This window comes from Echinops telfairi, unplaced genomic scaffold, assembly GCF_000313985.2.
Source record: "Echinops telfairi isolate 266 unplaced genomic scaffold, ASM31398v2 ScPeMD7_7424;HRSCAF=8462, whole genome shotgun sequence".
Lineage (NCBI taxonomy): Eukaryota > Metazoa > Chordata > Mammalia > Afrosoricida > Tenrecidae > Echinops > Echinops telfairi.
In genome coordinates, this window is record NW_022111324.1 from 77,173,010 (window position 1) to 77,192,124 (window position 19,115).

General features: G+C 37.7%; 1 protein-coding gene across 9 annotated transcripts in view; it reads right to left on the reverse strand.

Moving 5' to 3' along the window:
• The window catches only part of CEP170 (centrosomal protein 170), a 166,335-nt gene that overhangs the window by 146,773 nt on the left and 447 nt on the right, over positions 1–19,115 (reverse strand). The gene's annotated exons all lie outside the window — the stretch shown is intronic.

Below are 19,115 nucleotides of genomic sequence, written 5' to 3' on the forward strand. Positions count from 1 at the left end.
CCCTACCAGGCCTCCTACACCCTCCTTACTACCAATTTGGATCACTTGATATCCCCTTGTTCCTGGGTTTGTTAACACCACTAACTTTCCCCCCACCTCTCCCTCTCCGATGTCCCCCGGAACGTTCAGTCCCATTGTATTTTCCTCCAGATTGTTCATCCAGCCTATCTTATTTAGACAGACCTGCAGAGATAATAACATGCACAAAAACAAGACAGAGCAAAACTAAGCAACAAAAGAAAACATAACAACAACAGCCAATGACAAAAAAAAACCCCCAACACAACAACAAAAAAGAAAAGCTTGTAGTTAGTTCAAGGACTGTTTGTTGGCCTTTAGAAGTGTTTTCCTGGTAGAGTCTGATGGGGTGTTAAGCCCTGGCCCCAAAGTCTATTTTTGGAATTCCCTGGAGACTTCCTTGCTCTGCTCCCCTTGCTGTTCTGTTGCATGCCATTAGGGTTTTGCTTCGTGTGGTGGTATAAGATTGGGCGCAATACTATGGATCAGTGAGGGATGTTGTGTCTCATAGTGGGGCCGGCCATATGGTCTTCTCTGTGGATTGGCTGCTCTGAGCGGGAATATCATCCTCAAGGCCTGGTGGGCCCGGATGTGCTCTACTCTCTCTTCCTCCCCCTTCATTTGCTCCCGTGTGCTCTGATCAGACATGTCCCTTCCCCTGAGCTGCATCTTCATTGCTGTCCTCTGAAATAAATTCTTCTGGGGGGAGGGGCAGCTGTCCACATAGTTGGGATTGGGGCCGGCCCCTCAGACCTCTCCACTGGTTCCCTACTCCATGCCAACATGTTGCATTAACATCTTGGAGCACCAGGTTGGAGCATAGGGCACTAACCCACCCAAGGGGAGGGTATTGTTTATATCTCCACAGGGAAAGAGGGACCAGACTTCAACCGGGTGCTCTGGATCCCCTTTCATCGAAGGGTCCCACCCAAGGTCAATGACTGGCATCTTTCTCCTGTGGAGTAGCTGGTGGGTTTAAACTGTTGACTATGCAGTTAGCAGTACAATGCTCACCAGGTAGTGCCATGAGGGTTCCTTAAAAGTATAGGTAGTGGATGGTGTCTCTGGGTACTATTGGCTATACCATGAACTCCAGAAGAATGAACAAATCTCTTAAGACACTATAAAAATGATCATTAGGAGAATGAATGGCAAGACTCTGTCTCATACTTTGGACGTGTGTTCAGGAGGGACCGGTCCCTAGAGAAGGACTGGAGGGTGAGCCCTCTATATTGGAATGCTTTCAAACTAGACACTGGATGCAACAATGAACTTGAGCACTGCAATGGCCATCAGGATAAGGTTGTCAAGAGTTACAGTTGGTTTGCCGGCAGCTAACAACAGCAAAGGAGCAATAAGACACAGAAAACGTATTGTGTCTACCATAATTAAAGATTTTTAGAGAAAAGTATTAGGTAACTCCCTATGGAGATAAAAAGTAGAAAATAATATAGAGCCAATCCTCAGGTTATGAACAAGATCCATTCCTTGGTGTGTCTTAAAGTCAAAATTGTAGGCAACTCAGAACACATATGTAGCACTATTTTAGTGCAAGAAAAGAGTCAAAGCCTATCTTAAGTCTGTGTGTACAGAAAATGGAAAAGATTCTGAGGAATATTTTGTTACAATCAGGGGTTGGTTCAGTCTTTTCAAAGTGAGAGCAAATTTACATAGTTTTCAAGGACAAATACTAATTTTCAGTAAACTGAATTTTCTTAACCCGAGGATTTACTATATTCAGTATGCTTCAAGGGATGCTTGTTTTCTCCTTTTATTTTTCTTTGTGGTTTCACAATAAAGGTTTCTTACAGAAAAAAAAAAAAAGTATAGGTAGTGAAAAGTAAAATTTGCAACTTTTTCTTTCCTGTATTTGTTAGGGATGGAAAGTAGAGTCACTAGATTAGTGAAAGAGTGCATGTTTCCTTCAATTACCCTGCAATTTAAATTAAAATCAAAGTTCTATTAAATCTCTTTAAAAATACACACATATACTGTCCTCTTGACCCAATGTCATTTTTTTCAGCTAGTTATGTGTGGAAACATTAATTCAAGCAATACTACTAGAATTAAAAAATAGTGCATTTCATTTTCAGTTGCCATCTGTTTAATATAGAGTGGTAAACTGGAAAATATTTCAATGGCACAAATCATTCAGAAAATCTAATTAACAATAGATGACTTAAGAGCACTTTACACACACACAGACACCTGAATATTACTTTGAAATGCAACCAAATAAATAATAAATGAGATAAAGTATTAGGAAAAACCTAGAAGAACAATTAACTACCCATAAAACACATACAGCTCCTTAGATTATAGGAGAGTGAATTTGAAAAGGAAAAATTCATGAATGTGTTAAGAGCATACAGGGGGCAAAGTTATGAAAAGACCATAGATATAACCAAACACTTTGAACGAATGAGTTACTGGGCTTGGGGGATCAGGGCCATAAGGTTTACGGAACACCAATGTCAACTGATGTAACACTGTTCACAAAAACAATGTTCTAAACCCTACTTTGGTAAGTAATGTTTGCTATTGGTCTCTATCTGTTTGGAAGAATGAAGAGTAATGCGAATAAAAGACATATAAAAACAATTAGTCCATAAGAACGAATGCACCACACAAACACCAGTCTCTATGAGCCCGATTGCAGAAGACCCGCTACCAAGTACGCTGAAAGGCTCATACAACTAGAAGGTCTTGGATAGAGAGGGGCAAAAATGTGGGAGAAATTCAAAATCACAGGAAATAAACAACATACTGGTCGGGTATGTGAGACAGTCCTTTACCCCCAGGACTATACACCTGAGTCACACTGCAGGTCTAGAAGGGAATTCACCCTATGTTAGAGTAATTGACTATTTGAGATCAAAAGGACAGCATTTACCCAAGGGCAAAGTTCAGGAGTCAAGGAAAGGAGACAGGTTGGAAATAGGTACACAAGAGAGAAAGTGGGATAAGTGGTGGTATGTACACTGAGAGGATTGTAATAGTTAAGTTGGAAAAAAAAAGATATGAATTGCTGAAAATAAAACTGACCATTTGCTCTGTAAACCTTCATCTAATTCACATTGGAAAAACAAAACAAAAAACCTTGAAAAGGAAAATGAAAGTATCTCCCAAAAGTACTCAAGTGAAAGAGAATCAAATACTAAATAATTTAGAAAGTGTAAAATCTGAGAATATTTTATAAGAGGGGTCTCAAAAGGTATGTGGAAAAATAGAATGAAAAATTAGTAGAAAATCTTCCACTTTCTCTTAAAGTCCCTTCGTATGTAAGTAAAATTTAAAGGACCCGCCTAAAGTTGCACTAAAAAAAAACACAACTGAGTACCCTTATAGGTGTTTTCATTAAACGATCAAATGTAAAAATATAAATTTATAAGTCAACAAATTGGTAAAGCATTAATGAATTAATTATTTTAATAGAAATGCACAAATTTACACAAAAAATTAAAATTATAAGCTTATTCTTTAAAAGAAATAAGTGTGGCATACATATGGCAGGTTGTTTTATACTTTCTTCACTAAATATAAACACCTACTGAGGTAGTTTATTAAACCAACCTGGCTGATAAACATGTGGGGTTAATTGAAAGGCAGAGGGATAAATGGCTCCGTGAGCCTTGCCTTTTGAGTTCTCAAGTCTCCTGCTTTCTGATGGTCGGACCAGGGTGCGACTGCCTTAGCTAGTTCCCTGCTTCAGCTGGCAAGGCTCACTTCCTGCAAGACATCACCAAGGAGAAGCCACTTGGACCTACCCCCTCTATGCAGCCCTGGGTGCTGGAGCAGACGTGTGGAGACCCCTTCCAGCACTGAGAAGTTTACACGTTCACTGATTCAGCTTTCCTCCTGCAGTCGGCATCATTGCATCTGTTTTGTGAGATAGAAGATGACTTTGTGGATTGATGTCGGACTTATGGGTTAATGTTGGACTTGTGGGCTTGGGAAGCACTGGGTTGGGATGTTTTCTTGATGTGCACTTAACCTTTATATAAAATTCTCTCTTATGCATGAGTTTCTGTTTATTTGTTTCTCTAAGTACCCAGACGAATACATCTACCTTTGACTCAAAAAAATAACTGCACACATTTTCTATTTATAACATAACTATACCTGTAATTTTATGCTTCTAAGTTTGAATTTCTCAATTAACTTAGTAATGTAAAAGAATAAAAATGACTACCTAGCTGACTCAGGAGAGGTAGAAACTTAAATACATGGGAAAATTTTTACAAAAATCAGGGTACCCAAGGACCCTTTTCAGAGATTTCCTTTATCATGTTTCAGGTTAAAAAAACAAAAACAAAACAAAAAAATAATCTCAATGCTACCCCAATCAAAGCCCAAATAAATTTTTAATGCACTTGTCAAAATAATTGGAAAACACATAAGGAAAATATGTATAAATAACTAAGTAAATTATGAAAAAGTAGTACAGTATAAAAAATCCTGTTTATAAACTTAAGTCTATAGACTTCAAAAGGAAATGGAAAATTTGGCTTTGTATAAGTTAAAATCCTTGCTGGGTTAAAGTAATTATACAGGGAAAAAATGACAACCTGGGGAAAAAAGAAAGGGAGTTGTCAAAATGAACATAAGCACTTCCTGGGGAAAAATTGAACAAAGGTAAACACATAAGAATTCCTATTAGAAATATGATGGGCAATAAACATTTTAAATATATGTCACTAATGAAGAAAAATTTAAATAGGATTTTAGTCAATTAAATTGGCAAAAGATAAAAATATATATGTATTATCTAGCATTCATAAAGTTTGAAGGGAACACTCTAAAATACCAATGGTGGAAATTTGTATGAGGGTAGGAAGGCAGTTTCATTAGAAAACTAGACATATTCGAAAGGATTAGTTATCCGGCATCAAAGACCAAAAAACCATACCATTGTGTGCTCACCTTCCTAATACGATCTCTGAAGACAAATGGGTGCATAAGCAAAAGTGGTGAAGAAAGCTGATGGTGCCCAGCTATCAAAAAATATAGCACCTGGGGTCTTAAAGGCCTGAAGGTAAACAAGCGGCCATCTAGCTCGGAAGCAACAAAGCCCACATGGAAGAAGCACACCAGCCTGTGTGATCACAAGGCATCAAAGAAAGGGATCAGGTATCAGGCATCAAAGAACAAAAAATCATATGACTGTGAATGAAGGGGAGTGTAGATTTGGCACCCAAGACCCATCTGTAGGCAACTGGACATCCCTTTACAGAAGGGTCTTGGGGAGGAGACAAGCCAGTCAGGGTGCAGTGTAGCAATGATGAAACATACAACTTTCCTCTAGTTCTTAAATGCTTCCTCTCCCTAGCTCCCCCCACTATCATAATCCCAATTCTACCCTACAAATCTGGCTAGACCAGAGGATGTACACTGGTACAGATAGGAACTGGAAACACAGGGAATGATCCCTTCAGGACCAGTGCTGAAAGTGGCGATACCAAGAGGGTGGAGGGAGGGTGGGGTGGAAAGGAGGAACCGATTACAAGGATCTACATATAACCTCCTCCCTGGGGGACAGACAACAGAAAAGTGGGTGAAGGGACATGTCCAATAGTGTAAGATATGACAAAATAATAATAATTTATAAATTATCAAGGGTTCATGAGGGAGGGGAAAGTGAGAGGGAGGGGGAAAAAATGAGGAGCTGATACCAAGGGCTCAAACAGAATGCAAATGTTTTGAGAATTATGATGGCAACAAATGTACAAATATGCTTGACACAATGGATGTATGTATGGATTGTGATAAGAGTTGTACAAGCCCCCAATAAAATTATTTTAAAAAAAACTAGACATGTTTCAGAATTCTTCAAATTCTCTGATATGATTTTCAAAATATTTCCAAAAAGCAGTGATTTGAATAGAATGTCAGTTTTAAAATATACACTGCAGTTGTTTATAATTCTTAAAACTACTATAAATAATTTGAAAATATATGTGTACTCCTACACTAACATTAAAAATTCAAATAAAAAAACTATCTAATGATAAAATATTAACAGGTTAATCCACTATGCACACAAGTTAAGTCAGTAAACACACTTTATTTTTAGTCAAGATATGTAGCAATGATCTCAGTGATTAGTGGAATAATAAAGATGTGCTCTTATTTTGACTTAATGGTTTTCTAAATATTCTGCAATATACAAAGGTTTGCAAAAAGTAAAAATCATTAGAAATAAAGTAGCCTTTGATTTCCAGTACATTCTGTAACTAATGAGAATTATTTATGAAGCAAAGAAGCCCTAGTGGCACAAACAGGTAAGCATTTGGCTGTGAAGTAAAATGTTGGTGATGTGAACTCATCCAGGATCTGGGGATCTGCGGATCTGCTTATGTGAAAACTACCACCAAAAAAATGGTTTGGGAAATTCTTCTGTGTGACATGGGGTCCCTTTGTGTTGGAATCAACTTGACAGCATCCAATAACATCTGTTCAACATTTGTTGAAAACAGCATTATATAGGCTCTTCCAGGTATGTATGTCAAATTATAATCCTATTGCCTCAAAAAGCTTATCAAATAGAACACAAAGTGCTCTGTTTACAATGCTCCCCCTTCACCAAAATGAATATTGTATACTTTACATCAGGTAGATTCATTTCCCCTATCATCTACTTCCTCAAATCATGTATAGCTGATTGTCTATAGTTCAAGACCTTTACTGACAAGCTTTGAATTTGTATTTTTTCTATTCCACATAACTTATGAGGAACCATATGACATAACCTTTTTTCAGTACAACTTCCAGAAAAAGCAGCTGATCAAAAGAGGAAATATTTGTTTGCCAAGCGGCCAGCTTACTTTTCTCTGCCTTCTTTCCAAATTACTTACACTACTTCTAATTGAACGATGTGTTTAGTACAAAGGAAAAGCCTTATCTCAAAGCCTACTTGTACTTCCCTCTTTTCAGCTTGTCTTTCCCCTAAGAATAAGATGAAGCGCAAAACACCTATGTGAATGCAACATAAGAACTATTTCTATATCATTAGAATGATTTTTTTCAAGTCACTCCAGACGATGCAAGATTATGTCAAAAGGTATTATCATTAGGGTTCAGTTCATATATGCATGAATTTATACTAATGACGTTTAACATGTCTGCCATGAGGGGGTGGCTGGAGACAAGTTCTCTCTGTAACACTTGTCAGTTAGGGGTGCCTTCAAATTTTAAAAAATTACCTGCATGTGACACAGCTTATAATATCTGATAATTTCCCCATTCTGTTGGGCCAGCTTTCTTTAGAATGAGCACAATTATGGATCTCTTCCAACAGGTTGGCCAGGTAGATGTCTTTCAAATAAATTTTTTGACATAGACTAGTGAGTACTTTCAACACTACATCGGTTTGTTGAAACATTCCAGTTGGTCCTGGAACCTTGCTGTTCACAAATGTGGTCAGTCCAGCTTGGACTTCTTCCTTTAATACCACTGATTCTTGATCAAATGCAACCTCTTGAAATGGCTAAATGTCAACTACTTATTTGTGCAAGTAATTCTGTGTAGTCCTTCTATCTTCCTTGTATCATTCAATATTTTGCTCACAAAATCCTTCAATATTGAAACTCAAAGCCTGCATTTTTTCTTCAGTTCTTTCAGCTTGAGATATACTAAGAATTTCCTTATCTTTTGGTTTTCTAACTCCATGTCTTTGCACATTTCTTTTTCTTTTAATAAATCTTTTTATTGGGGGCTCTTACAGCTCTTATAACGATCCATACATCAATTGTATCAAGCATATTGGTCCATATGTTGCCATCATCATTTCCAAAACATTTTCTTTCTGAGCCCTTGGTATCAGCTCTTTTTTCCTCTCCCTCCCCCACTCTTCCACTCCATCATTGTCATCGGTTCCCCCTTTCTCCTTGATCTTCTCCATACCCCCTGGTATTACTACTCTTATTATTGGTCCTGAGGAGTTTATCTGTCCTAGATTCTGTGTTGAGAGCTCTTATCTGTACCTGTGTACATGTTCTAGCCTAGCAATATTTGTAAGTTAGAACTGGGGTCATGACAGTGGGGGGGAGGGCGAGGATAGAAGGGGGAAAGCATTAAAGAACTAGAGGAATGTTGTGTTTCATCAGTGATATACTGTACCCTGGTTGGCTCATCCCTTCCTTGTAACCATTCTGTGAGGGGATCTCCATTGTGTACGGATGGGCTTAGGGTTTCTACTCTGACCCCCCTTGTTTGCATAAAATGGTTGTTTGTTTAGGGTCTTCTGATGCCTGATACCAGACCTCTTGATCTGCACATTTATTAAGATGCATTCTGAAATTTTCTATTATTACTTCATCATGTCTTCCACTTGCTTTACCAAGTTTCACAGTCCTCTATGATATCTACTTTGGTCTTTTCTTTCCTGTCGACTTTAATGACCTTTTACTTTCTTCATATATTTGTTCTTGATGTCATAACATCTGGTTTTCAGTGTTCTATATTTCAAATCCATTCCTAAAATGATTTCTAAAATCAGGTGGTATATACTCAAGACCTAAGCTGGCTTTTTTAGGCTTATTTTAATTTTCTTCAGCTTCACCCTGACCTAGCTTAAGAGTAGTTTATGGTCTGTTCCAGTCAAGCCTTATTGCCACTTGTTCTTGAAAAAAGGCATTTGCAATGAAGGTTTAATTCTTCTTGCAAAATTCTAACCTTCAACTGCATTACTATCACCAACTACTAGGCCTTCTCTCACTGTTTGTGACTTTGTTTCCAATGCCCAGTAATTATCAAGGCAATTGAATGGTTTGTTTGATTAATTTCACAAGAAGTTGGTAGAATTCTTCAATTTCTTCTTCACTAGTTGGTACGTAAGTTTCAATAGTTGTATGGGAATATAGATATTATTCTGAATTATAGACAATGGAGCCCTTCTAGCCATAATTCCTTATGTGATACATAATTGTGCACTCAATGCTTGTGGCTATCATCTGATTTTGGAGGACGTCTCTACTTTACTAATGAACTGGATTAGGGTGGCAACAAGACCTGACTTTAGCAGAGAGTCAAGTGACCTCTTATTTCCTTATGGGAATTCTTTAAGACTACTTTACTAGATGGTGTGACTTCAAAGACCATCTTTTGTTTTCCTTGCGCGTATGGTTGACTAACACAAAAACTAAACCTCTAGCAAAACCGTACCTCTATTTCCTGACTGAGCTTTGGTTGAAGCAAGAAGACCAACTTGTACTTTGGGACATTTGGGGCTTTGGGCTCTGGACCCCACATTTGACTGCCTCTGCTTAGTTTTCAGATTTGGGATTGAACAGCACCTACAAACATGTAAGACACCTCCTAAAAGTTTCGGTGAGTTTCTGTGGGACCCTGCAGTGAATCACAGAACTCAGGGAATATACTCAAGGGAAGAGTGAAGGAAAAATGGGACAGAATAACATTTGACACAACTTTCATCTCTAATTCCTTGGAACTAGTCTGGTATTAATTCTTCTAAAAGAAATTATTAACATATATTTTATTAGAAACAGCATTGTACAATTTTGATCTTAGCAAGTTCTATTTCTTAAATTTTTAAAAAATTAATCATTGTATTGGGAGCTCTTACAGATATAATATTCCCTAATCCAATTAGATCAAGCATAATTGTACAATTACTACCACACAGTTTCAAAACCTTTTCTTTCTTCTTGAACTCTTTGCTATCAGCTCCCCTTATCCCCTCTCTCCCTCACCCTACCCCCAGAAACTTTTATTATTCTTATACATTTTTGTTTGTTTTATTTTTTTGCCTTATATTACCCCATCCAGTATATCTATTCACCTACTATATTGTCATTTGCTCCCCTCGAGTGGGGTTATATAGTCATCCTTGCTATCAGCTCCCTCTCATAATAAGTTCTTATTATCAAGGAATGTGAAACCATTCATTCCTCGAGTTTGTCATTCCCAGCAAAGTATTAATCATAGAATTTTCTAATTCAAAATGGCTCAAACAATACATTTTAGCTACTAGTACTTAGCATATTGATGTTTAAGAATTTGTACATTTCTAAGTCTAGTTATTAATGAATGTTTGCAGCCATTTCTTATCTTTTTGAATTGTACCCTGTTAGCAGGTGAAGCTTCCAAAAGTTTCATCTCTGTCACTAAGGTCAATTCTATTTTGAGCAGGGAATTCTCCCCAGTCTTAAGAGTGCTTTCCAACCTGAGGGGTTCTTCTGAAACGTTTTCAATGCTCTGCTGCTATTTAGAAGCCTTTCAGCAGCTATTCAGAAATGGATCATCTATTCCTTGTTCCTTGTCTGTTCTTAGTTCTGCTGAAACTTGTTCAGTATGAGTGTGTTAGACAAGAGTTCTCTACAGACACAAAACCATGCATGACACTTTTATGATTATAAATAGATACAGTAAAAGGATAGGTTAATACAGTGAGAAGGAATATAATGGCTAATTAGTCCACACAGCAGTACAGAAGGCTCAGTTCAACTCACTTTCGTTGAGCAGTTAATATACTGAACCCAAGCAGGCTGCCAGTCCAAGGTAAAGGAAGTTGAAAGGGGAATCTGCCCTTAGGCAAGACAGGGAGAGTCATCCCTGAAGGCAGCAGACTGCAGGGTGGGGCAGCAACAGTCAGTAGCACCTTAAGCTTAACAATGCAGGCCCCATGGGATCTCTTAACTCAAGCATATACCTAACAGCAAATCAGGTCTAGCAGGTCTAGCAGGAGCCTCAAGCTCTAGCAACATGATCCTTGGGTTGGCTAGGCCCACAGGTAGTGCAGCACAGGTTGAGGCAAAGAACTAGCTCAAGCAGCAGCATGTTGGTCTGATGGCCAGGGAAAAAGAGATGGAGAACCGACGCCAGTAGAAAAGTATTTAACTTTGGTAGCCCTCCAACCAAGATGCAACCTGATTAAATTCTGCCCACAAGTTCCTATGGAGGTTTAGTTGGCACAATAAACCTAACTATCACAATGAGTGACTTGCTGGTATTTGAAATACAAGTGGCATCATGTCTAGCATCACAGCAACATGCAAGTTGCCACAATATCACAAGCTTAACAAATGAGTGGTAGTTTCTAGTAGAGAGCAATTGTGAACTCTGTCAATAAACTAGGATAAAGATAGGTATTATTAATAAATAAATCTTAAAGAAAACACAAAGGTATAGTAAAACTTTCTATTTTTCAGAGACAGTTTACAAAGAAAATTTCCCTTTCTCAAAAATAGTTAGGTGACAATAGGTAGTTTGGTGATCCATCACACTTCACCTCTAAAAATATTTTTCAGACAGCTCCTGCTCCCATCTTCTAGAGTTTTCAGATCTCAATGGTCACCACCCCCCCACCCCCCGAATCTTTCTCGATAGCTTCTTGTTCTCTAAGCTTTCAGTGTTAGAGAAAGTCAGGATTCAATCCTTGGACTTCTCAAACTAATTAATCTGTAGCTAAGTGATCTCTTCCAGTCCTACCATTTTAAGTATGGGCCACTGGTGATGGTTTCACATTTTAGTATCTTCAGTCGTAACCTTTCCTCTGAACTCTTGGTTTGTATATCCAACTATCTATGCGATCTCAACTTGGTTGCTTTAATAGACATTTTAAAGTTAAGAATGAAAAAAAATCCCCCAAAACAGAACCTTTTCACTTCCATGACCACTATCATTCTTAGCTAACTTAACAATTATTCTGGATTATTCCAATCATTTCTTTGCACATCTGCCTGCTCACATCTTTGCCCCGTCTAGTCTATGATGCAAAGGCCCAAACCCCAAATCACTGCAATGGAGTTTATTCCAACTCATAATGCCCCTGACTGTACAGTCTTATCTTTCTCCCACAAAGCAGCTGGTGGGTTTGAACTGCCCCCTCCCAGTTAGCAGCCCAACTCCACCAGGACTGTGTTCCTTTAAAAATATAATCTAGTCCAGCAGTTCTCAACCTGTGGGTCATGAACCCTTTTGGGGTCAAACAACCCTTTCACTGGGGTTGCCAAAGACCACTGGAAAACATATTTCTGATGGTCTTAGGAACCGAGACACAGCTCCTCTTTCTGCCTCCATGTGGGTCTGCCCACATGCAGATACGCCCACCTATGAGTACCCGGTATGAAGACTGTTAATCCTGCTAAACCATGCTTCAAGACAAAATTTCATTTATTTGTAATTAGAAATGAATATTTCACAATACAGAATTACATATTGTTTTTGTGATTAATCACTATGCTTTATGTTCAATTTGTAACAATGAAAATACATCCTGCATATCAGATATTTACATTACAATTCATAACAGTAGCCAAATTATAGTTATAAAGTAGCAACGAATATAATTTTATGGTTGGAGGTCACTACAACATGAGGAACTATATTAAAAGGTTGTGGCATTAGGAAGGTTGAGAACCACTGATCTAGTCCTACAGAATAAAAAGTCATCTAATAAAGTGGAGTGGTAATTTAGCAAATAAGGAACGTGCATGGGAGGACTTTTCACATGCTTTCTTTTAAAAATCTTATTAGGACTTCAGAATGTAGTGACCATGTAAGAATAAATTTCAAAATATGCCTTAATGACTACCCAAACCTTTACCCTGATTTTTCTTTACAGCATCCATTCCACTTTGACTTTGTAAGTACATAATTACCAAGATGGTAAACTTCACCTAATTCCCTTATCACTAGAGGATACAACTTCAGCCTATTTAAAATAACATCTATTGACATCAGGATATATATATATTTACCATCTAGATAGATAGATAGATAGATAGATAGATAGATAGATAGATAGATAGATAGATAGTAAATAGTTCCTTGGAGTTATGCAGGGGAGCTGGGGGGCCAGGAGATACTAATAGCAGCAGATGAAAGAATGAAGAAAATGTTCTAAAATTGTGATAGTGATTGCACAACTTGTCTTTTTGGATGTATTTGATCTATTGATGTATAGGAAATGTAAACTGCATGTCAATAAAATTGTTAAAAATAACAAGGGATAAGGAAATAATATAAAAATAAATAAATATAACAGTTAAATGGTTTTAGTTATCTTTGTGTTACCTTTTTCCATAACATACTCTATGCAATATTTATTCTATTTATACAATTGCAGGGCTTTATCCTTAGCTATATCCATAATATAGAGGATAGTTTATATTCCTTCATCATGATTTATAAACATAAAAAAGCCAAAAGAAAGCTAACCATTTGGATGACAGAATAATTCAAGAGGATCTCAGCAAGTTTTAACTATGGCTACATTTATGACATGAAATTTAATAGGGACAATAGAAAAATACTCTTTCTGAGTATCATGTATATGTATGTACAGAATGGGGAAGAATTAGCTTAATGTGACTAAGAAATTACATTTAAAACGACTACATGAGTGGTTCCAGAACAAACATATTCCAAAAGACAAAATAAACAATTTAAGGTTGTCAAGTGTTAACGAACAAGTAAGAGAGGATGGGGGTATGTGTGTCCAAAATCCAAAACTCCAAATATTAGTTACACCAACGAAACAAAACCACCTTATCATGTTAATTACCATGTAACTAACACTATCATTTCATATAGACTTTAACATTAGAAAAATATTGGCACAGAATTTTGAAAAAATCTCTAGAATTGCATAAATATGTTAAACGGTGTCATTGAATTAGACATGTAGAAATGTTTAAACAACAAAAAAGAACTGTAGCCTTGGAAATCCAAAGGACTATCTACTCTTGTGCTTTATATGGTCACTATGAATCAGAATCAACACCACAGCACTGGGCTATTAAAGGCTCATGGAGAAGCTAGATTCAATAAGAGTGCAGGGATATCCTAATTCCTCTCACATTCTACTATCTTGAGATTAATAATAATGTTTACATACATGTTGCCTTTTTAATGTGCTGGGGCAGTAGAGAAAATTAAAAAGCTTTCTGACTTTAGTAAAAAAAAAAAAAAGAAAGAAGGTTCAGTGATTTGTGATACAGAAGCAACCTTATTCACTAACTCTGAACCTCAAATTTGTGAGCGGATAGCCTGACTTAGTAAGTATTCAATACATGATAGGCATTAATCCATTCATTCAATCAATACTATATATAGCAGTGGGTCGCTATGACTCACGATTGGCTCGATGGTAGCTTGGTTTATTTACTTTATATATGTATATATATTTTAGAAGTATTTAATTTTATACATTATGTCTTTGTTATCTTAATGTTCTGTTTTCCCTCTCTGGGTTATGATATCCATTGCAATGGCCAAACAGAACTGACAGATAATATTCATGATTAAAGGGTTTATTAAGGAAGTTGACAGATTGTACAGCCAGTGGGAAATGCTCAAGATACTGAACTGTTGATCAGAACATGCTACAATGTTCTTTAAGGTCTGTAACTAAATGCCCAGAGGGGCACAGTACTTCTTCACTGGAATCCTCAAACCCAACTCCCCGAATTCAGTGCCCAGAGGCACCCCACTCAAAAAGCCAGCCTCCTGCCCCCAAACACTCAGCTCTGCTTTCCTGTGGGCTTGGAAACCCACCACTCTGTTTCACATTCTGGCTTCTGGTTCTGCTGCTGTTGCTACTCCCGTGATGTTATAGCTGTTTTCTGGATCCAGGAGGATCACTGCACAGGGATCTCAGGTCGAGGATGCCATGAAATCCCAGTTCTTGCTCACAATGAGATCTCTCCTCCTACTTTTCAGAGGGCTAAAGTTATAGTCAGCAGAATGGCATTCCAAGGAATTCTAGTCACAGTTACTCACAAGTGAATCCTCTCAGTATTTTCCTCCACTTTTTTTTTTTTAACCATACCCATGCAGGAAAAGGGTGTTTGGGGATAGTTGGGAGATTTTGGCTAGAAAAGCCATATTAAATGATTGCCCATGCAATTTTTTTCTGATAGAACTCTAGCTGAGATACGTTTCATATTTTCCTGACCCTGGGTAATGTAAATTTATATAGCTTTCAGCCTCACAATACTGTCCACTATACTTTTTCTATCCTCCATCATCTTGAAAATCAACTACATTTCCATCTTTTGCATATTTCATCCCTCACAATAGATGTTACCTGGGTTTTCCACAGTGACTTCACATACAGATTGGTGAATTTACTCTTCCTTTTTCTGAATGTATCATATTGTTGATTCATTAGCATTAAACTCACAACTAGCAGCACTATTGCTGATCCCTGAATAAATCTTATATAATACAGACATTTTCACTATAAGGCACATCATCACAGCCTTATTTTACTTAGGAGTAATAGACAGCACTTGAACACTACATTGCAGTGGGGGGGGGGGGACGGGACTGTTTTTAAAATCACTAATAAAAGTACAAAAATGCAACACCAAAAAAAGTGGCACTAAATAGACATCAAAAAGGACACTTCATTAGAATTTGCGCACTGAAAAAAGCTACGAGTAAAACCTTGTGCAACCTCAACTAGAATTATGCACAAAGAATAACTCCAATTTTTCACCACTCTGTATATATCCACTGAGACACAGTCAATTAATAAGCCCCTTCTAGCCTCTTCCTATGGCTATAATTCCATTTTGGAGGGAGTTAGTTCTCTGCTATGCTAATAAACAAGATTAAGATAGTTTTAACTCTCCACCATAGGAGAAGATGAGAACCAAGTCACCACCCTTTGTTTCCTTGGAGGTAGGTCTTCTCAAAGACAAAAACCACACCTCCATCAAAGCCATTCTTCCATGTATAAGAGTCATCTAGAGAAATGTGTAAGAGTCATCACAGAAAAATGCCAGTACCATGAGAAGCAGAGCCGCTAATGGAGCACATTCAAGCTCTGTCTGAGGGGTGGAAATCAAGACCAAAGGCACCAGAGGTTGCAGCAGGGGACTGTGGTACTGAGCAGAGGTGCAAGGACAAGACTATGAGTCTGTGAGGCAGAGCAACAGAGGCTTCATGGCCCAAAGTAGCAGAAGCCAAAGGACCACCTGAGAAGCTGAGATCCAAAGAGAAAACTGAAGTCTACTGGCTGAGAAGAGGTGAGGTTGTGGACCCATGACGGTATCCTTAACTGTTTAATGATCCCAATTTGTGGTAGCCTGTCAACTTCCCTTAATAAACCCTCATAATTTTGAGTTTGTGAATTTTGTGTGTCCATTGCAATGAATTATTGAACATAGCATAGATGTAAAGTGCTATGGGAGGAACGGTTGTCATTAGAATAGGCTAAAAAAGGATGGAGGGTTGGAGGCAAGTCTGATCTCTGCTGCATGGCAACAGAGAAGGCAGAGGAGGTCAGATGTGGCCCTGAGTCATTTTTGTATTCACAATGACTGAAGTATCACAAGTATTGACTTCAGGATCCAAATTACTTAGCGGAATTCACAAATACAAACTCCACATATAATAAGGATCCACCTCACTTTGGCTGTTATTAGAATAGCACATGTATTCTTCACACTCCAATGTTCAAGACTGAGCAAGAACACCACCATGATAAATTCATTATAATAGAATTATTTTTCTTTTTTTTTAATAGAATTATTTTTTCAGGAAGAGAACTTTGCTGAATAAAAATAAGTTGATGAAAATAAACATAATGGAATATTATTTATCTATAAATAGAAATGAATAAATATTAGGAATAGGGATAAACAATCTATTGAAAGGTTAACTATTATATGCTCCCACACATAGGCAATATCTAGAACAGGCAAATGCATAGATACAGAATTCTGTGAGTGGTTACTAAGGCTGGTGAAAAGAAGGAATGGGAGTTTTGTGATCGTGATCTGGGGTGACGTAAAACTTTTAGGAATGGGCAGTGGTGATGATGGCGCAACATGGTAAATAAGGTTAATGTCACTGAACTATACATTTAAAACCACAAGCTTTTGCTTTTACAATCAAATGTATCTTTTAAGCATGTTGGCACTAAGCTTAAACATGTACAGTATTTAGTACTATATAAATAGTATCTGATCACTATCAGATGTAATAAAGTTAATTCTATTTTTCTAATAGGTAAAATGAAACAAAAACTATACTGCAAATCACTAAGCACAGATTTTAAAAAATGTCTTGACAATTGTATTAATAAAAATGCAGAATATATGTATATATGTATGTGAATGTATACTGTACAATTCTAGTGCTAAGAAAACAAGCAGATGTACTTCCTGTTTCCATACAAGATAATTTTAGAACCCCAAGAAATGTATCAATAAAATATACTAAGAGTCTAATATAATTCCGTATACTGAATGTGAAGACTACTCTTTTAAAGCTACACTGAAATTCAAGTAAAATATTAAAACAAAAATGTTTATCAAAATTCATGTGGAATTGAAAAATAAAAAATATAAATAAAAGCATGTTTGGGAAAACTCACCCTCCCCCCCAAAAAGGCAAGCATTTTGAAAAAATCCAACATGTTTTTTTTTTCTCAAAAGGTAGCTTCTTCTTAAATTGAAAGTACTACTATCTAGTCATCAGAGAAAATGGTTTTTATTATGAGGTAGTTTTAGTTTCAACACAGTTTGCAGTTGATCATACTGTAAACTGCTAAGGAATACCAGGAAATAATGTTAAAAGAAGGTCACTAATTCCAACAGCATCTTTTGAAAAGCCAACTGTTGGGTCATCTTTCCTCATAGCAGGAAGTTACTTTAAAAAACCAGTTTCATTTCCGTTGAATTACTTTCAAAATTAGGAAAAAGAACCTAAGTGATTTAACTGCAGTATCAGTGAACTTGGTTCTAGAGACAACCCAAAATGCATGAAGAGAATTCATAAATGTCCTCAACATAGGCATACCAAGGGGAGGAATAACAGCAGGAGGCCTTCAGAACAGATTTTGGTTTTATTTGTCTCTGGCTTCCATTAACAGTTTGGCTTGAGGACAAGTCGGTTAACTTTCCAAGTTGCAGTGTTTTTTGTCAAGTGCACTCAGATTCTTCAGTTTAAAAACACCAGAACTCTACAATAATATTGGAAGAACTAACAGCTGCCCTGTTGATTATAAAATCATGGTCAGAAAAATACAAAATGGTTGGAATGTGCTATCCATCAGTTTAATTGTTTCCAGAACAGAATTCCTAAGTCTGAGAAGGATACTCAACTAGTGAAACCTAGATACTTTGTTCGAAATTTAATTCCTACAATCTTACTATTTTCCTCCCACTTGCTCCTACACATCCTGTTTAATTCTCTCCTCTTACTTTCAAAAGTAGAAATGTTGTAAGTTTAAGGATCAAATTATTTTTAAAATTCCTCCCAAATGGGTGAATTTCCTTTTATAGCACAAAAATTATTAACAGACAAAAGTTCAGAATAGTAATATTCCAGGCCTATTTCTGCTTTTTTGTTTTGATTGCCTAAAAAATACAACGGAAAGATGTTTCCTAAGCTATTCCCTCGGGAAGATGAATGCACTACCCGCCCAATGGGAAAAAAAAATTCTGTTGGTTCATTTCCCTGCTACACAACAGCTTCATTGTCAGTTCCTTCTTAAGCCCACTCTCCATTTAGTAATTTCATATTGATCACCTTGACAGCGCTTTAACTCCTACGGGCATAGTCCTTGCTTTTCAGGACCTTATATTCTTCAAATATATAAAATAAAACTCTGTTAAACACCAACAACAGATACTATACACATGGTGCACCCTTCTTCACGCTCTGTGTTAGCCCTTTTTGGGGGGTGTTTTCCCCCCTCCCTCTTGCTTAGAACGGAGGAAACCTAACAAACCCAACGCTTGCATTTCAGGACAATGAAGGGGAGAGGAAGCCACCCTCCTCCCCCGGCTTTACCACGGGGCCCAAGCCTACTCCGGGTGACATCGCCAGGCGGGTGTGTGACACCACGTCTTCCACACCCTCTAACCACGTCCCCAGGGCTCCACGCCCGCCCTCCCCCAACCAGTTCATATCCCAAAAAGCAACCCACCAAAAAAACCAAAAAAAAACTGGCTGTTTCAGCTGCTCCCGCGGAGCCAGACGCTGGGAAAAATTTCCTCCAGCCTCGCGCCCGCAACCTTCACGAACTGCTATGGCGGAAGGAGAGACGGGGGCTGCACAAAGCCGGGAGGGCGCTGGAAGCAAAACTGTGCACCGAGGGGCGGGCGGCGCGGCCAAGGCCC